This window comes from Desmodus rotundus, chromosome 13 (genome assembly GCF_022682495.2).
Source record: "Desmodus rotundus isolate HL8 chromosome 13, HLdesRot8A.1, whole genome shotgun sequence".
Lineage (NCBI taxonomy): Eukaryota > Metazoa > Chordata > Mammalia > Chiroptera > Phyllostomidae > Desmodus > Desmodus rotundus.
Genome location: NC_071399.1, coordinates 94734953 through 94756703, shown reverse-complemented (window position 1 = coordinate 94756703; position 21751 = coordinate 94734953). Strand labels below are relative to the sequence as shown.

At 43.3% G+C, this 21751-nt stretch overlaps 1 pseudogene; it reads right to left on the bottom strand.

The window, feature by feature from the left end:
* Positions 1-4079: 4079 nt before the first annotated feature.
* On the bottom strand, positions 4080-4147 carry LOC128779895 (U4 spliceosomal RNA; annotated as a pseudogene).
* Positions 4148-21751: the final 17604 nt, after the last annotated feature.

Genomic DNA, 21751 nt, shown 5'->3' with positions numbered 1-21751 from the left:
ATGTCACTTAGAACAGAGATTCTTACTCTGTTAGATTCCACATTTCACCATCTCAAGTTTTCCTCTTTGAAAATGTGGACATTTGCCACACTCTGTGTTCCTCAGATTACCTCCCCGGGGCACATTCCCTGTAACAAAATACTTCTGATTTCTAGAACACCATGCTTCCAGGCCCCAAACTCATTTAAAATGCTAAGAAGGATGTTACTATTTTATTGAGTATGTATGACTAACAAAGAAAATTTTTCTGTCTCCTCACATTCCCTCACTTCCTGTGTTCTTTCAGGCTTTAACTATTTCTAAGTCACCTACAGCTACAACCATTTAACGATCATTATTGCATGAGAGCATGTTTACCTTCGTAACTCATGAGAATTGATGAAAAATAATCACAAATAGAATTTAGTGCAGTGATGGGAAAAATAACATGCAGAAATAAATATGTAGAAATAGTAAATTAAATATATAATTTTTTAAAACGACTCTAAAATACAGGTAAAAAAACAACAACCTGGGAATAAACTTAACAACGACATACAGGATCTGTATGAATGAAATTGAAAATTGCTACCCAATAACAGAAACTTTAGCAAATGGAAAACATCATCTTGTTTTGGGGTTAAAAATGGGTATCATTGTATATCCATAGACCAAAGTTATCTATAACTGAAATATACTCTAGATAAATATAGAAAAGTGGTCCCACAAGAAGTGGTCAGCTAATTTGGGACCTGAGACATGTACCCCAGAAACAGTCTGGCCCCCTTTTCTGCTCCCCATAGGGTGGCTGTATCTACCTCCCAACCCCCCTCACCTCATAGCCCCTACGCAGCTCAGCTCCTGTCCCTGGATTGCGTTGCTTGCATCAGCTTAGGCTGTGAACAACACCTCGGGACCACAGCGACCAGCAGCCACCGGCAGCCCGCAGCACCTAACTTCCAGCGCGCGTGCTTGCTCATCTCTCCACCAGAATTGCGAGCCCCTCACGCCCCTCAGCCTAAATTTGCCTCCCACCAAGCCCCACCCACATCTGCGGCCCCCTCTCACCTCCAGCCCAGTCCTGCCTCTGACCTCAGACAGGCCCCGCCCCTCATCTGTAGGTTTCATTTTTAGTGGTCCATTTCAACCAAAACAGCCAGGAATCAAGTATACTTGTGAACATGCTGTTTCATGAAGAAATACATTAATAGTATGTACTTTATAAAATTAAGGACAACTCTGAAAAAGAACTTGTTCAGACAATAAAAAGACAAGACACAAACTGGAAGAACATGTCAATTACCTAAAACATAGGGTGAAAGAAGATTGAAAGTGAAAGAATGGGAAAAGATACACAGGATGCTGCAAAAGCAGCTTTACAGTTGTTCACATGGAAAATAACATCATAATTATTAAATAATAAAGCAACATTAAGCTTGGTTGTTTCTCTCTAAACCTACTTTTGCCCACCCTGTATTATGGAAACATAAACCACATGAAAATTACATAATAACATTCAGTAGACTTGAAAGTGAAAAGCATGACTACAGAGGATAAGTACTTCCTATAAAAAAGTTTAATTTACCCGGAAGATCCAAATTCACCATGTACTTAATGTCATAAACTTAAATTATATAGAACACAGACACAAACAAAAATTTATAATACTAATAGATTTAACAAACCTATCTCATCAGGAATACAGCATTCCTCTTTCAGAAACAAGAGACCACCTCAAAAAATTCAATGAGAATATGACAAACACCATGAGCAGCAAATTACGTTCAACATTCACAGATAACCGACTATACACAGCTTTTCCTGCTGGCCGGCCCTGAGGTGTTATTCCCAAAATGACCACGAGATGGCAGCAGAGATGCATGCTTACAACGTTTTTTACATTGACCATATTGTAATGAAGTTTTAAAAAAATTTCCAAGCATTGAAATTACATGAAGTTTCTCGCTCTCACTGTAGATAATTTAGAAGTCACTTGTAAATGTCACCAGAAAATTCTTACACTTACAAGATATGAAATACACTTCTAAATATCCCTCTAAATGAATCACAATTGAAGTTTAAAAATCATTCCAACTGAGTATTTAAAATCATGCATTAAAAATGTATGTGAAAACACAGTGACAAATCTGCACATTAGTGGGAAACAGTTGCAAATTCACATGTTCTGTATCCATATTACAAACCCAGAAAAATAAATTAAATCCAGAGAAAGTAGAAGAAAGGAAATAGGCAAGGAGAGATGTCTGGAAGGGTATATAGTTAAAACAATAGCAGTTGTTACCTGTTTGGGTAGGATTTTGAATTAATTTTTATTTTTCTCTATAATTTAAGTAAGCTGCCACAAAAAAAGGCAGTCTCAGTTTGGGTACAGAGAAAGAGAGAGAGAGAAGGTAAAAGAGGAAAACTTGGCATAATTTAAGAATAAAAATAACCTACACAGCTCTGGTGACAACACCAGAGGCCTTTTCTCTGCTCACCCAGCCCGATCTCCTCACTAGGAGGGACCCTTTTTCCAATGTGCGTTTCTTTGTTTGCAAATGCAGCCGAGCAGAGAGGAAATGACAGGACCAGACCAGAAAGAGCAGAGAAACGCTGAGCAGCACAGGGTGAGGGGGAACTTGCCCCGGGACTGCCTCACTTCAGGGCCCCCTCACAACCATGATGCTTTCACAACTAAGCAGCAGCACCACTGGGCTGACCCACAGAGGTGCTGCCTTATGATTCACCTGGAACAACCGAGCTTCCTAACAGCCTTGCTGCACTTACAACCATTACTTTCAAAACGGAGCTATTTGCACTACATAACGTTTCCTTCTTCCCCACACCCCAACTCCGGAACTCCTGCTGGCATTGAATTGGAGCCAATGAACATCACTTCACAGATGCCAGATGCCACAGACAGACTCAGGACAGAACACAGGCCTGAGGGGGGACAGAACCTGGACCCAGGAGCAGACCCAGAACCAAAAGCTGAACCCCACACCCCGGCCCCAATCCCAAAACCATCCCTACAACCCAGGTCAGATCATGGATCCTGAATGCCGTACACTGGACACCAGACACTGACAGAGAACCCTGGACACCAGGTTCCATACATCAGACCCTACAGCCAGAGCTGCACCAACATCAACAACAAACACCAACTCAGGACATGAAGCCACACCATAAGAGACTCCAGATCCCAGACACACAGATTCAACCTCAGGCCACAGACCCAGGAAACAGAACCCAGATCTATAACCAGGACCCCACAGCCACACTCCAGGGTTACGGCTGGACAATGGAGCCCAGTTGCCACATGCAGGAGCAGAACCGAGTCCTCACAATGTAAACAGAGCCAGGAGCCCATAAAAAACATTCCTGAATCTCTAACTCCAAGCAGCTGGCCTCAGAAACAGGTTTTCATGCCAATGTAAGTATACAAGAGAAGAAAATAACTCCCAGCACTACTAAATTATACCAAGCCCTGCAGAAATAGACCAAAAAGGCTGACAGAGCAAAAAATAATAATAATGCTTACTTTCGCCAGGAGATGCCCATGATCTCTCAGAGACTAACTACACTTTCCAGAAGTTACTGTCCCGGCCATGAATGTCACATGGCTGGATAACCAAACCTGTGGGGATTAAAAAATTATTTTTTATCATACCTTCTACATTCTCACAGCTAAGATGACAATCAAATCAAATTAATCTGATTAATGGGAGGTATTCAATGTCTAATACATGGACAAGGGGAATTCACATTCAAATGAATACCAAATAAATTGAGGTGATATTGGGTATATAGGGTATTTTGGAATATGGAAGAACAGAGTCTTAGATTTCAAAAGTGAAATGGGGGACATGCAGGTAATTTAGGGAAAAAGCCAGCATACCTGGCAGGTTGATTATTGTTGGGCAACTCCCAAAACTTTAAGACACGAGGAGACGGTAAGAGGGTCAACAGGCTCTTGCTAGGAGTGTCACTGTCTGAAGCTGAGGTGATGGTGCTGAAGCTCTCTTCCTAAAACAAACTGTGGCCACTAAACCTCTTAGGAAGAAATGAGATGACAATCCTAAGTAATTTCTCAGTCTTCCCTTTCTTTTAGCAATAATCGCGCCTCAGGTAAACCTCTTTGGCTACGATACTGCCACTGCGCAAAGCTCAGTCTTCCCTTCCTTAACAGCCAGTTTAAAATCAACGTGCCAAGTGCAAAATGTTAGCCCTCTTCATTGCCACCTTTGAAACTTCAAATACAAGTTGTATATCCACAAGCTACATGAGAACATTGTTCCATATTTCACTGATATAACCATTCTGTTCTGAGAATAAGTTACTTTACTTAAATTGTTACATCTTCCTTAAGTAAATGGTGACGTACACGTACTCCCCAAATTCACCTCATATTAAACACCTGACTGCTTGCTTACCTGGTGGAGAAACAACCTTTCCTGTGACCTCAACTATCTTTGGGCTGGTCTAATAATCCAACAGGTATGACACAGGTTAGCAAATGAAAATGGACAAATGTAAGATATGCATAGGCGGGAGAACCTCACTTACAGGAGAGAGTCAGAAAACCTACACACAGAAGAGCATAAATGAGACAGTGATGATGTGAGATGCCGTGGTTATTTTCTATGATAAAAATATCTCCTTACATATGTGGGAAAATATTTGTGATATAATACAAGGTGCTGGAACCACTGAACGGGAAAATTATTGGGCCCCCTACATGACATCCTCCACCAAGATCAATTCTTTAATTGATTTTACCATCCACTCATAACTAACATAAAACAGAGCTATCTGAAACATACCAAGAGATCTAAAGTGAAAGAATGGGGAAAATATAGTACACGAACATTAACCAAATGAAAATGATATCACATATAGTAGACTTGGAGGCAAAAAAAACCCAAAAACCCCACTACATATAAAAAGGAGTACTTCATATCAGTAAGTTCAATTTATCAGTTACTTTCAAATTTTTATTCACTAAATAACATAAATTCAAAATTATATAGAACAGAGCTACAAAGAAAAATAGACTAATAATCATTATAGGAGATTTACCAAAACTCTCTCTGTTTCAGAACCAATGAAGCCCACAAAAAAATAGTAAAAAATATTTTTAGAAAAACATGAGAAGCAAATTGCATTCAATGTGCACAAGTCCTTCGCTACACCCCAAAACTGCAGATTACAGATGCTTTCCAAGGACCACGGAGATGTTTATAAAAACTGACCATATTGTAACATAAAGCAAGTTCCAACAAATTTTAAAGGACTGAAATGTGTTTGTGTGTGTGTGTGTGTATATATACACACACACATATTTCTTGCTCTCACTGCAATTAATCAAGAAATCAGTAACAAGAGATAACTAGAAAGTACTTACATTTACAAATTACGAAATACACTTCTAAATGACCACCCCAAAATAACTCACAATTGGATTTAGAAAATAATTTGCATGGAATGATAGTAAAACCACACACCTGGGTACATCATCATTAAGTTACCCAACGTTAATGATAAAGAGATAATCTTAGAAGCAGCAACTGAAAGGAGAGATTTACCTACAGACGGGTGCCCATAATGCTATCAGCTGATTTCTCAAAAGAAACCTTACAGGCAAGAAGGGGCTGGAAAGAAGTATTCAAAGTCATGACAGGCAAGGACCTCCATCCAAGATGAGTCTATCCAGCAAAGCTATCATTCAGAATGGAAGGGCAGATAAAGTGCTTCCCAGATAAGGTCCAGTTAAAGGAGTTCATCATCACCAAGCCCTTATCCTATGAAATGTTAAAAGGACTTATCTAAGAAATTGAAGAACATCCACAACTATGAACAGTGAAATGACAACAAACTCACATCAACAACTGAACCGAAAAGAAAACCAAAACTAAGCAAACAACTAGAACAGGAATCAGAGAAATGGACTTCACATGGAGGGATTTCAGTGGGGAGGGGGAGGGGAGGAATAGGGGGACAAAGGTACAGAGAAGAAGCAGCATAATTAGTAGGCACAAAATAGATGGCGAGAGATGAAAAATGGTATAGGAAACAGAGAACTCAAAGAACTTATATGTACAACACATGGACATGAATTAAGGGGAGGGAGGAATGCTGGAAGGTAAGGGGTGTAGGGAGGAGGGGGGAAAAGGGGGGGAAATTGGGGAAACTGTAATAGCATAATCAATAAAAACTTTTTTTAAAAAATCAAAGTAAGTAAATACATAAATGTAAAAAACTAAATAACTCGACAAGACTGATGGCAAAGATGCTCTATATGAAAACTTGAGAAAGAAATCTTTACCCTTGAATGCACAGGTCAGACACAGAAGCTGGAAATGCACAAGTTTTGCACCTGTGGGAGGAACCTAAAATAGTAAACCAAGTGCAGGCAAAGTGGAGGAAACGAGCCCGTAGATATGTCCTCGGGGGCACGTACATAAAATGAGAGCGCTTGTATTTTACTTTACTTTTTTTTACCTCTCCATGGACAATTTCAAATAAATTTGACCTCCATGTTATTTAAAGAACCTCCGATGGAAAAAGAAAATTACAAACGATTTTCAAGCACACTTGGCACTTGTAAAAACCTGCCTCCAATACGCTACAAAGCCATTTCCAAAAAACGTCACAGAAAATACATTTATTGCTCCCTCGGCCGATATCTGGAGACCGGTTGCAAAGTAACTACACAATCCTGACATTTAGACGTCTTCAACTGAGCTTCTAAATTACACTACTATGAAAAGTCAAAGGGATTCCCACTGGAATCAACCCCTTTTCCTGCTGACATGCACTAAGGAGTCATTCCCCAAAATGGCCACAAGACAGTAGCAGAAACCGACAGATACAATGCGTATCGCACCAATGCCTTGACTGAAAGGTTCCTTAGCTGTTTACGGTAAAATGCAACGACGGGCACACTTTTCATTTTCCTCCCAAATTATAACTGCACAACGTCATCGCCATTCCTTGCCACTGGCCTCTGCCATCTTTCAGACAACTTCCCATTCCATCGTCCCACAGCACTGATACCTTTAGCAGCACAGCTCTTCCAGGTGCCTTCTGCAGTCTTCCACAGAACGGAAATTTCTCTCCACTGAGAAATTCGGAATACTGAACTAAATGGCCAGGCAAAGGTGCAATTTCTGGTGAGTACTGCTGATGAATCACGGCTGCGCGGCCAGGCTGGAACCGTTTCTCACTGGTCACCAAACAGAAACGTGCGCTCCCACCTCATCCTGAAGCTTCCCCGACTTCTGCTTCGACTCTGTCAACAGGAAGTGCATGCAGTTGGTCTTGCAGTGATGGGGCAGCACATGTTGCGAATTACCCCAAGAAGCACCTCCTACAGAACTTGCTCTGTTATCACCACATAGGCAACATCACCTGCTCTGGATGAAGACCGCCCTGTGGAGGAGCTGCTGGTGGTAGTTCCTTCATGTGCACACTATCTCTCCCGTTCCATTTTATTCTCAAAGTTTAACAGTTCATACGCCCCTAGCAATTTGCTTGCAAGCAGAACAGTTTCCTTAGGTTTCACTAGAAAACTGCATGTGGGAATGAGGGCAAGAAAGTCCCCCCCCATCCCTTCAATATGTGTGAAACCCAAACTTCAAAGCGATCCACATAATCATGCAGGTGCAAATGATTTTCAGTGCTCAGTTTGGATACTTTGAGTATGTCACCCGTCTCCCACATGGCATAACCTGGTCTGTCCTCAGGTAAGGTCTGGACTCGATGGCCGTGAACTGCTACTGGTCTGCCATGTCCGTGGGGCACCTCTGTGCAAGAAATCTTGGGCGTGAAACTTGGCAAATCACTTCGACACATTTCATCACCTAAGGGAGCCTTCTCCATACACACTACAAATCTTTATTTTGGCATTCCAGATGTGCTTTCACCTTTCTTGAAATGACAAAGCCTAATGTGCCAAAACTGTTCCTTATGTTCACCCATCTTCAGGATGAAAATGGCCACAACATCACTCAACGGTTTTGATGAGTTTTTTATTGAAACGCATGCTGGTATGACATCTGTCATGATACACTCCAACAAAACAGTTTCCCGTGAAGTTAAAGACAAGAACACAATCCAGAGTCACATGAAGGGGCAGGACGGCAAAAGGGTGGTGGGGGCCGTACTGACTTTTGGGCAAACCCGGTATAAAGACAGCTTCAACCAGAATTGCACCATTGAAATCAATTACAGTATGTGTTTTGCTCTCGCAGCACTAAAGCTAGAGTTCACTGAAAATGGGTGACTGGAAAGTTCTCCTGCTTGGTACTACTGAAATAAACTCCTACAGAACCTCCAAAATGAACCACATTGTGAGTTACAAAATGGTTTGAACTGAATGATGCTAAACATACTACATACTTACACTTGAGAACAAAATCTGCACCCTTAAACACACGTGTTAGGCACAAGACCTCAAACTGTACAAGAGTGGCACTCATTTGACGAACCGAAAAGAGTAAATGAAGCCAAGACACACTCTAGGAAACAGGCCTCTAGACATGTCTGGAAGGGCACGTACATAACATGATAGCGATTTGATTTGATTTTACCTCCAAGTGGAGATTTTTGAATACATTTTATTTTCCCCTTGTTTAAAGAAGCTGCAACACACAGACAAATTACAAAAAATTTCAAACAACTTAGACCTTGTAAAAACCTGACTCTATCATGCTAAAAGCCAGTTCCAACAAATGTCACATAATACACGTTTAGTGCTCCCTATGCCCTTAATCTAGAAGCCAATCAGAAAGTAACCTGACAATCCTTACATTTAGATGTCTTGAAATGCACTTGTAATTAACATTGCTGTCAAAAGTCATTGATATTCCACAGGAATCAACCAATTCTCCTGGGGACCCGCACTAAGGTGTCATTCCCCCAAACGGCCACGAGAGGGCAGCAGAGATGCACATTTGGACCACGAGTACTTTGATCTTTGCAGAAGGGTTCCTTTGGTTTTTACCAGGAGTTGCAATGACAGGCACATTTTTCATTTTCTACCAACAACATAACTGAACAACGGTTTCACCGTTTTCTTCAACCTCCCTCTGCCATCTTTCAGGCAACTTCACCATTCCGTCTTCCCCAAATATTGTTATCTGTTGAAACAGGGAACTTGTCCAGGTGCCTTCTGCAGTCTTCCAGGGAATGGAAACCTTTCTCCATTAAGAGAAATTCAGAAAGCCCGAACTAAACAGCCATGCAAAGTTGCGAGGCCTGATGAGTACTGAGGACAAGTCACGACTGGGCAGCCAGGGTGGGAACACGTTGGCCTGGTCACCAAAGGGTAACAGCACTCTCACCTTATCCAGAAGCTTCCCTGTCTTCTGCTGACAAACTGCTGGCTCTCCCTGGAGTGGTGCTTTCAGTTGGTTTAATCAGGAGCCATACCTGTTGAAAATAACCCACTGGTTTTCCGCAAGCATGTTCTAATAAAGTACTCCCTCCCGAACCAACCACATACATACTACCACATTCTTTGGACGAATATGGTCCTTTTCTTTTTTTTAAATATCCTTTTTCTTTGTTTTAAGATTGTATTTATTGGTTTTTACAGGAAGGGGTAGGGAGGGAGAGAGAAACATCAATGTGTCATTGCCTCTTGTACATCCACTACTGCGGTCCTGGCCCGAATTAGACCTGACTGGGATGTGTCCTGACTGGGAATCAAACTCTAAACCTTTGGTTTGCACACGGGCACTCAATCCACTGAGCCACACCAGCCAAGGCTGAAGATGCTCCTTTGGAGGGTCTGGTGGTGGTTCCCTTCATATGCCCATGATCTCTTCCATTCCACATTATTGTAAAATATCAACAGTTCTTCCTCCTCCTCACAATTTGTCTTGGAAATGAAACATTTTCCTTGTGTTTGATTAGAGAATCTCATGTGGTAATGTGGTCAAGAAGGATTTAATCCCACCTCCACCCACCCTACTTAACTTCTGTGAAACCCAGACTTAAAACAGACTAATGTAACTGTGCTGATACAAGGGATTTTCCACGCATGATACATAAACTTTGAGTATGTCACCTGAATTCCATGTGCCATAACGTGGTCTGTCCTCAGTTCATGTATGCGCTGGATGGCTCTCCACTGCACGTGGTCCACCTTCCCATGCAGCCACTGCACCCGAGAAACCTCCAGCATCAAACTTCCCAATCCACTTCAGACATGTCCCATCAGTCACAGCATCTTCTCCATAAATCTTTTCTTGCCTTACTCTCATGCATGTACCTTTCTTGACATGACCAGCCTAAGTGGCCAAAAATGGTGCTTCTGTTCACCCGTGTTCACTGTGAAAAGGGACACACACACAATCACCAGTTGTGATGAGTTTCATCACACACTGATATAGTAGCTGTCACAATATAGTCTAATAAAACAGTTTTGAATGATGTTAAGAGCAAGTATGGGCGACCAGAGACAGGTGATGCGATGGGGTTGGGGGACTGGGGTTGCAGGCCGAACAGACTTGTGGCTGAACTGACTTTTTAGCCAAACAGACTTTTGGCCAAATGGACTTTTTCACTGAGCAGACTTTTTGGCTGAAGAGACCTTTTGGCGGACCCGATTTAAGGCAAGGTTCGACCAGCATCGCACCCTCAAAATCATATACAGTACATTTTTTACTCCCATAGCATTTATCCTAGTATACAGAGAGAATAGATGAATAGACAGTTTTGCTGTTCAGGACTTCCAAAATAGACTCCTACAGTACCTCCAAAATGAACCACCATTTGACTTACATGATAACCTGACCCGAATGATGCTAAGGATGATATTACCAATTCTTGAGAAAAAAATCTTCACCCTTCAACACACAGGTTAGAAGCAGAAACTGGAGTCCTGGCTGGTGTGGCTCTGTGGATTGAGCACCAGCCTGCAAACCAAAGGGTCATTGGTTCAATTCCATGTCAGGGCACATGCCTGGGTTGAGGGCCAGGTCTCCAGCTGGGAGCTGAGAGAGGCAACCACACATTGAGGGTTTCTCTCCCTCCCTTCCCCTCTCTCTAAAAATAAATAAAATCTTTTTTAAAAAAAGAAAGAAACTGGAAATGTACAAGGTTTGCACATGTAGGAAGAACCGAAAATGGAAAAGGAAGTCCAGGCAAAGTTGAGAAAACAAGAGTACATACACTGATAGCGCTGATATTTTACTTTGCTTTTTTTCCTGCACCTCTTGGTGCAGAATTCTGTATAAATTTTACTCCACGTTGTTTAAGGAAGCTGCAACAAAGCAAAGACAAACAAATTTCGAGCACGCCTTCAACTTGTCAAAGACTGACGCTGCTACGCTACCGAGCCAGTTCTGAGAAATGTCACATAAAACGTATCAATCGCTCCCTTTGCCCTTAACCTGAAAACCAGTCACAAGGTAACTGGACACACATGGAATTTAGATGTTTTAGAATACACTTGTAAATACCACTGCCACCCAAAGTCATTGAATTTCACTGGAATCAACCAGTTTTCCTGCTGACCTGCATTGAAGTGTCATTGCACAAAATGACCACGAGATGGAAGCAGAGACCCACAGTTGGAACAAACACTCGCATATTGGCTTCTCACAAAGTTTCCTTCCCTTTTTACTCCGAAGATGAACCTAAAATAGTAAACGCACTCTAGGCAAAGTTGAGTTTTAAAAGCCCGTAAACGTGTCTAGAGGGGCATATACATAAAATGAAAGTTCTTGTATTTACTTTTTTTTTTTTTTTTTACATATTGGTAGAGAACTTTTACTAAGTTTTACCTCCTCGTTGTTTAAGGATTCTGTATAACACAATGCAGATTACAAGTGATTTTCAAACATACCTGGAACTTGTGGAAACCCGACTGTATCATGCTACACAGCCAGATCCAAGAAATGTCACATAAAATATGCTTATTGCTCTCTCGGCCATTAACCTGCAACCAGTGACAAGGTAAATGGACAGCCCTGACATTTAGACATTTTCAAATTCACTTCTAAATACCACTGCCATCAAAACTCATTGATCTTCCACGGAGTCAACCATTTTTCCTGCTGACCTGTACTGAGGTGTCATTCCTTAAAAAAGCCACGAGATGGCAGCGAAGACCAACATTTGGAACACATACTATACTGGCTTCACCAAACATTTTGTTCACTTCTCACCATCAGATGCCATGACAGAGACAATTTTCATTTTCCCCTAAACAACGGGACTGAACAACAACCGGACAACATTGTCACCATTTTGTTCCACTGCCCTCTGCCACCTTTCATGCAATTTCACTGTTCCATCATCCCAGAACATTGTTCTCTTTCAGACCAGAGAACTATTCCAGGGAAGGAAAATTCCTCTCCAATAAGAGAAATTCACAAAGACCAAACTAAAGGGTCATGCAAAAGCACAAGCTCTGGTGAGGACTGCAGATGAATCGTGACTGCCCAGCCAGGCTGGAACTTTTCCCCTGGTCACCAAAGAGAAGCAGGTGCGCTCCTGCCTTATCCTGAAGCTCCCCTGTCTTTCCTGACAAATTCTGGACATTTTCCCTCAGGTGGCTTTCACTTAGTCTAACGGAGATCAGTCATTGTCGGGAGAAGCCCTCTGAGTTTCCGCAAGGAGCACCCACTGCAGGACATCACCTCCTTCAGATGAAGACCACCCTTTGGATGGGCTGCTGGTGGTTCCTGGACTTCCCTCAATATCTCCTGTTCCACATTTTTCTCAAATATCAATGGTTCATCCCCTCACACTTTGTCTTGGAAATGGAATGTTTCCCTTCCATTTCCGTAGAGAACTGCATGTGGAAATTCAGTCAAGATGGGACCCCCACCACCATGCTTGACTGCTGTGGAACCCAAATGTCAAAGAGATTAACATAACGAAGCTGCTGCAAATGCTTTTCGACACTGTATTGGGATACTTTGAGTATATTGCCTGTCTCCCATGTGCCATAACGTGGTCTGTCTTCTGTTAACGTCTGCCCTGGATGGCTCTCCACTGCTCCTGGTCTGCCTACCCATGGGCAACTGCGCATGAGAAATCTCCGGCATGAATCTTTGCAACCCACTTCTCACATGTTCCATAAGACTCAGCGTCTTCTCTGTACACCAAGCATGTTTTCTTGCCTTACACTTGCGCTTGTACCTTTCTGGAAATGACACAGACTGAGGAGCCAAAAATGTTAGGTTCAGGTGTCTTCAGTGAGAAGAGGGCCACACACACATTCAACAGTTGTCATGAGGTTTGTCATCCCAGGAGGATATGACAGTTGTCATGATACTGTCTAAAAAAGTTTCAAATGACATTAAAGGCAAGTATGCGGGGCCGGTGCCAGGTGACGTGCTGGGAGGGACGCAGAGGTGGTGCAGTTGTGGGGGACCAAACTGACTTTTTGGACAATCCCATTTAAAGCAAGTTTCAACCATCATCACAGCCTCGAAAGCCTATACAATATGTTTTCTGCTCTAATGGCACTTGAGCTGGCATTCACGGGGAATGGATGAGTACAAAGTTCTGCTGCACAGACCTTCTCAAATAGACTCCTACAGAACCTCCAAAATGAACCACTATTTGAATTACAAAGTAACTTGACCTGAATGATGCTAAAGATGCCACGGACCAAAACCTGAGAAAGAAATTCTCACCCTTGAATGCACACATTAGAAACAGAGGCTTAAAATGCACAGCTTTTGCACCCATACAAGGAATCTGAAATGGTAACCAAAGTCCAGGCAGAGTGGAGGAAACGAGCCTGTAGACATGTCCAGAAGGGCACATACATACATTGATGGCGCTTATATTTTACTCTTTTTTTCTTGTACCTCTTAGTGCAAAATTATGAATGAATTTTCCCTCCACGTTGTTTAAGGAAGCTGCAACACACAAAGCCGATGACAAATGATTTTGAAGCACACCTGCAAGTTGTAACAACTTGATTACACTATAAGGCCAGTTCCAACAATGTCACATAAATCACGTTTATTGTTCCTTGGCCATTATTCTGGAAACCAGTCTCGAGGTAACTGGAAAGTACTTACACTTTGATGTTTTGAAGTGCACTTCTAAATACCACGGCCATCAACACTCATTGATATTCCACTGGAATCAACCACTTTTCCTGACTCAACTAAGATGTCATTCCCCAGAATTCCCACGAGATGGCAGCAGAGACGCACTCTTGGAACACTGTACTATTTGCTTGGCCAAAAGGTTCATTCAGTTTTTATGTAAAGACGCAAAGGAACAGACGTTTTTCGTTTTCACCAATAACGGTATTAAACAATGTATTCACCATTTTGTTCCACTGCTTTCTGCAATATTGCAGGCATCTTCATAATTCCATCTTCCCAAAAGGTATTAGCGTTTGGCCAAGCCAATATAAAGCCAGTTTCAACAAGCATCGCAGCAGTGAAATTATATACAATGTTTCTTAGGTGTTCTCATTGCACTTCAGCCAGTATTCACTTTCCAAAAATGGGACTCTGGAAAGTCCTTATATTTGGTAGTTATGTAATATACTCGTAAACAACCTCAAAGGTAAAACACAATTTCAATTACAAAATAATTGAAAATGAATGGTGATAAAGATACTATGTACCAAAACTTATGAAAGAAATCTTCATCCTTCAATGCAGATTATCAGAAATAAAAGCTGGAAATTTACTATTTTTGTACCCATATTAGGAATCTAAAAGAGTAAACTAAATCCAGAGAAAGTAGACAAAAACGGGCACATCGACATCTCTGCAAGTGTATATACATAAAATGATAGTGAAACCGGAAAAGACACCGGTGTCCAGGCTGCCTGTCACTGCCAAACACAATCAGCAATGAATGAGATCGAATCTTTGTGGGCGCTTTATTCAGATGGCCAGTGATCCGAGAAGATGGTGGGTTCATTCCCTAACACACCATCTTCCCTTCTCTTTCCAGGCCAGACTTTTCATAACAGGGAATAAACAAGGCGTGGTGAGGGCTTTGAAATTCAGGGAGGATTAGGTGAGAGAAGCTGCAACATCCCTGTCCTGGGCAGTTAGCTGTTCCCAGGGGCAGTGGTCGTCTGTCTCTCCCTGGAACACAAGGTCAGGATGCCTCCAATTTGTCCCCAGGGGGTAATCTTTAGCAGTGCCCCAGGAGGTCGGCTGTTTTCCCAGGAACCAAGACTGTAGTTTCTGAAAGCTTTAACATATACATTACTTGCTAGGTTTATAACTTTTTACCTTAAACTAAAATTTTACGACTCTTCAGTCCCCTATCGTTCCCCAACTTTAGTATGAAACTATCTCATTTCTATGAGATCAGAACTTAGCATTGGACTGTCCAGTGGAGGTTTTAGGAAAACACCTAACTGCAGACCCACATAAGGACACACACTGTATGCAACAACGAGCTATGATACTGAAGAAAATGACAAGGATAAAAACCATAAATGCCTCTCAAAGACCACATGTACTAGGCAGCCAGGAGGTTAGTTTAGACTGGTCAATGCCAAACAATCCCTCTCTGTTTGACATTGGACACCGCATCATTTACTTGCTTTACCTTATGCTCTATGAGTTGTGAAGTATCAGTTAGGTTAAAATACCAGAGTCCTTTAAATTCTTCACATCCATGATTATGCCTTAAAAATAGGTAGTCTACAGCTGCACGATTTTCTAGTACTGCTTCTCTGATTTGTCCTAGTTCTTGACTAATGGCACTGATGGCTTGTGAGGTGGCATCCAAAGCTTTTCCCGTAGTGCAGGCTCATCTCCTTATTTCTATATTCAAATAAATTACCATGGTTGGCATGACAAATATAGTTAAAGACACATATTCAGCAGGGCTAAAGAGGTGTAAGCCACTGATACAAGGGAGTAAGGGAGAGATCCCGTCGAATCTGGGTCGAGTGGGGCTTTGGAGGCATGAACACCGTCAGTCTCCCCAGAAAGCATGGTCCCCCAGAGTGTTTGCCCAAACATAAGAATGGACAGTCATTCCACATGTCAGAAACCATCCTGCGGGCCGTTTTACACGAGCATGAGCATGAGATACATCGGCGGTGGTGGTGCGATTCATTTTCACATCTGCTGAGAGCACAAGACGGTTTTTAGTACAGTTGGCAAAAGTTACACATCCTCTAGCTGGGGCTACAATACCGACTTTCAATGAAAACGTTTCCCTGTCCTTTATAGTCACCACTGGTGCCCAATTATAAATATCAGAGTAGGTCATTTTCTTTTCAATATGTTCAAATACAGTATAATTTCTAAGGCTCTCCAAAGGAGTACAGACACCTATAACACATGGAGTGAAAGCTTGTTCAACATAATTTCCTCCTGCAAGACAAAAGTCAGAAATATTCAGAACTGTTTTTGCTAAATATACCCAAATATTTTCATCCCGTTTGAAGGGAATACGTTGTCCATAACAAGGAGCTAACAGGCAGTAATGAAGACAACATAAGTCATCGTTTCCGAAAGATGACTCGGGTTTTCTTGAGGCTTGGCGATCCATTGTTCCTCTAGTGCTTTCTTTATCCAGGTGTAACGAATCCAAGGTTTTATTCCTGCCAACTTCACCACAGTTGGGGTGGTGATGAGTATGTCCCAAGGTCCAGTCCACTTCTCTTCCAGTCGATTCTCTGGAGATCCTGCCCTCCAGGTCTTGAGCAGCACCTTGCCTCCTGGCTCCAACAAATGCAGTGAACCTACAGGGGAGGAGTCTCCAATGCAGGCAAAGTCATCAGTTACAGCTAAGATTTGACTTACATGTGGTGCATATTTCTTCCTCTTCGTTTCTTAACCTATATGCATATCTCCCACCCCAATTGTAGCCTGAAATGGCCACCTGTACACAATTTCATAGGGACTCCACTGAATCCCACTTCGAGGAGCCACCCTTGTCCTGAGCAGGGCAATAGGCAAGGCTGGATCCCGATGCAGATGAGTTTCTTAACACAGCTTGGCTACATTTTTCTTCAGGGTGTGATTCATCTTCTCTACCTTCCCAGAAGCCTGAGTCTCCATACCATGTAGAGTCTCCACTTGATTCCTCAAATTTACTAACCTTCTGTGTAATTTCTGAAACAAAAGCAGGTCCGTTATCACTCTGGATGCTGCCAGGGAGGCCAAAGTGAGGGATTATTTCCTTCAGTAAAGCTTTCACTGCCTCCAAAGATGTCTCCATTCTAGTAGGATAAGCTTCTATCCATCCTGAAAAAGGCGTCAACAAAGACAAACAAATATTTCCACTCTCAGACCCTTGGCATCTGAGTACAGTCTGTTTGGCAGACCTCACGTGGACACTGGCCTTGGCGTTGCTGTCCTTCTCTCCTTTGATGGGGATCTGTTTGGGGTTGTTCTTCCGGCACACAACACATCTAGCAATTACTTTTCTTATGGCTCTAGAAATTCCGGGACCTGTGAGCCACAGTTTGACGTAGGTGGTTAAGGAGTCTCTTCCACAGTGTGGGGCCTCATGCAAATGCTTCATGACTGGCTCTACTAAATGATCAGGAACACAGTATAGCTCCTTTCTTCTTCTTTTTCCATCTGCTATCAGGACCTTCTTCATCAAAACCTTAGCCCTTAGCGTTCTCTAAGTCTGCATTCGAATATTCAAGGCCAAATTGTGACATGTCCAGAACAGGTACCAAGGGAATTCTGAACATTCCTTTAGCAACCTCTTTTGCTGCCCATTCAGCCAGATTGTTTCCTTTAGCCACTTCAGTGTCCTCTTTCTGATGCCCCGGGCAGTGCATAACTGCCACCTGTAAAGGCACCTGAACAGCACCTAATAATTTTAAAATTTCTGCTGCATGCTTAATCTCCTTCCTATTGGAGGTTAATAGTCCTCTTTCCTTCCAGACTGAACCACGTGAATGCAAAATCAAGAAAGCATACCTTGAGTCGGTGTGTACATTTATCTCTTTTCCTGTGACAATTCCAGCTCCCTCATAGATGTGATCAGTACGGCTTTCTGAACAGGGGTTCCTGGTGGCAGGTCTTTGGCCTCCACTACTCTTTCAAGAGTCACAACTGCATACCCAGCCTTTCTGCTTCCTTTGTCCATACAACTGCTCCCATCTGTATAGAGTCCAGTCTGCTTCTTCTAAAGGATGGTCCTGTAAATCAATTCTGCTACAATACACTTCATCTGTTATTCAGCAGAGTCATGTATTAGCGCAGCCGAGTCGGGCTCGGGGAGAAGAGAGGCAGGATTTAATGTAGAGGTTTGAGGGAGACGTTGGGATTGGCGAGAAGAATGGCTTGGTACCTGCCCGTTCTTCCAGCGGCGAGCCACATATTTCCCTTTTGCTCCAGCAGGCTCAACACTTGCTGGGACACATAACTGGTACAGGCTGTCCCAAGGGAAACTTCTCAGCTTCCTGCAAGAGCTCACAGGCGGCGGCCACTCTCAAGTGGGCTGGCCACCCCTGGACAGTGTGATCTAATTTCCCTGACAATTATGCGATGGGCCGCATATGTCACTAAGCTTTTGGGTGAGGAATCCTAGGACAAAGCCCTGTGTCTCACACACATATTATTGAAAAGGCTTCAGTAGGTTTGGAAGCCCCAGGGCCGGTGCAGAAGCCAGGTGCACCTTCAGACACTCAAAAGCCTGAGTGCACTCCTTTGTCCACTTTAAAGGGCTCTATTCCGGTCCCTTCAGAGCCTCACACAGTGGTTTGGCGATGAGCCCAAAGTTTGGAATTCAAATGTGGCAGTCGCTTGCCATCCCCAGGAATCTCCTGAACTGTTTCCTGGTGTTGGGAGGGGTCCTCTGTGGACTTTTGTTGCACCGCCTGCACCATAGTCAGCCTTTTCTGCTCAGGGACGCCTTCCCCCATTCTCACAAGGAGGCATCCCTTACAGTGCTCTAAGAGAGGAAGGCCGTCCCCATTAGGGTCCTCGTTGGGCTCAGTCACAGGGATTGCCCTGGGAAGGCCCAGAGCCCCATCTGGATTTCCTTGGTGCAACCTCCGAGCCTCTTCATTTGCCTTATCTGACACCAGCCTCTGCTCATTGCTCATCCCCCTTATTGAAGCAAAGAATTCAATAAGGCTTGTACGTCTGTCCACTGGGGATGATGAGTGGCAAAAACTGATGCAACCAAATCAGTCATTTTAGCAGGATCATCTCTATGAGAAGGGTTTGAGGAAATTCCCTCCTGTTTTCCACAGTGGCCGCACCAGTCTGCATTCCCACCAACAATATACTAGGGTTCCCTTTTTTCCGCATCCTCTCCAACATGTGTTTGTTGATTTGTTTATGTTGGCCACTCTGACCAGTGTGAGGGGGTACCTCACTGTGGTTTTAATTTGCATCTCTCTGATGGCTAATGATGCTGAGCATCTTTTCATATGTCTCTGGCCCCTCTGTATGTCTTCCTTAGAGAAGTGTCTGTTCAAGTCCTTTGCCCATTTTTTAATTGGCGGTGAGGGACAAATACCATATGATCTCACCTTTAACTGGAACATGATCAACAAAAGAAAAAAGAAAACAATATATAACCAGAGACATTGAAGTTAAGAGTAATCTAACAATAGCCAGAGGGGAGTGGGGAGGAGATAGTGGGGAGAGGGGTTTTCAGGAACTACTATAAAGGACACATGGACAAAATAAAGGGAGAGGGTGGAGGCGGGGGAGGGAGGTCGGTTTGACTGGGGTGGGGTGGAGAGGTGGGGAGAAAATGCAGACAACTCTAATTGAACAACAACAATAAAAATTTTTTTAAAGATTTTTTTTAAAAAGGGGGTTGAGCTGTTCCAGTTTAACAGATCCAATGTAGAAAACAGAGTGTGCGTCCAATAACATCCAGCAGGCTGGCCCTCTGGCCCTACTCCCACTGGAAGTTTCTGAAAAGGATATTGCCCTGCCCCGGTAGGGGCTTTTTCTCTACCAAATTTGGTTCCTTGACCGATTCAAAATGGTTCAGGTGCACTTTCCCCATCCACTCCCCTGGGGCTGTGGGAACACTGACCAGCGTGCAGCAGTCACAATATCTAGATCTTCCTCGTCCTTCTCCTCAGAGCTTCTGTCTTTCACATGCAAATTCCCCTTTCTCTGAGCCATTAACTTATTTTCTGTTGGTTTTTTTTTTTAATTCTGCATGCCTCTTTATAATGTAAACTCAAACAAACTTCTAGGTAAGGCATTTTGTCCCACTTACCGGATTTTATACTGTAACAACTCTAGTTACAGTATAATACAGCAACGTAAAGACCCATTCAGTGACCAGCGCTCTCCTGAGTCTAAATTATACAGGACACAAACAGAGCAGCACTACAATAAAGCCACATGCGCTCTAGGTATACGCTAGACATACATCGACAAATTAGCCAGAACTGGCCCCAAAGGGCTGCTTCCCGGAACAGAGGCTTTTTCCCCCATTCTACCAGATGGAGCCCCAAACACAGGGTACCCAAACCAAACCAGATCGGACGTCATTTTTTCAGATCGAGCTCTGTAACCCCGAATGGTACCTTTACCAGATGACCTAAGCTGTGACCCCGGATTTTAACCTGAACCAGAAAGTGCAGTGATTCTGTTACAGAGCAAGGGCAGGGGGTGGTTCACGATAAATTATTACAGAAAGGATTCCTCCTTTCTGTCTCTGGAGGTTCCTTCCCCCACGCCCACCTGCTAGGTTCGAAATGCCCGCCGCCAGAGGAAAGACGTCTCTCAATGCCAGAGACTGGTGAAAAGGAAAGGAATTGTTTATTTAAAAGTTACACAGACTTAGAGTAATGGCTTAATGTCTTCAATAAGATACTAAAGTCCTCTAGAATGTTGAGAGCTAGGAAAGAGGGCTAGCCAATTTTAAGCATTGCTAAGCAGAAAACCTCTTGAAGGTCACCAGAATAGATAGGGGAGAGAAACAACATTGTCGGCCAAAGTAAGGGTAAAGGTAAACAATACGTGATTTGCAGAGGGCTTATTCTGAGTTACAGCCAATTAGAGGGCCATAAAACTTTGGGTGCCAGACTCATCTCGGGTCTGGACCCTTATCTTTAAACTGAGGGTACAAATTAAGTGGGACAGACAGATGGTTCTTATCAACAGGAGACAGACAGATAGTTCCTCCTGACCCCAGAGCTATGCAGAGATAGCCGCAACTCCCACTTTTGTAACTTGCTTGCTTGCTTCTCACCGTATAAAAGAGCTAGCCTGTGAGCGTTCGGCGCGACTCCCCTTTGCAGCCTTAACGGGCACCCTGGGAGTTCGCCCCTGCGCAGGTAAAAATAAAGTACCATCTAAGTGCACTCCACACGTCTCCATTTGATTTTCTGCTCGCGTACGGGATACAACATTTGGAGGCCCCAGCGGGATCTCCCTTTTGGGAGTTTTGCTTTCGGAGACTGGGTGGACAGTTCGAACTCAGTAAGTAATTTGTCAGGATCCTGTTTCGGTTTTGGTTTCAGTCCTCCGGAGGCTTTGCCCTGAGGTAGTAGGCAGGACGCTGCCGGTACCCTACCCAGGGGTTCGGAGAATAGTGGGACGCCACTTCCGAATATAGGTTTTGTCTCTGTGCCGCGCGGCCTTGTCGTGTTTGTCTGTGTTATGTTGTCGGAGGTATGTTATTAATGTAGTGAGAATGAGAGTGTGATTGTGTCTGTGGCTCCACCGGCATCAGCCTACGGAGCGTGCGTGGGCCCCAACCTGCGGTTCCTTAGTCTGTCATACGGCATAACGGCTGGGAGTTTAACCCGAATTCTACGCGGGCAGCCTTAGCTAAGACAGACCTAAGTCCTCGCGAGAGGAGAGGCCAGGCAGGCGAG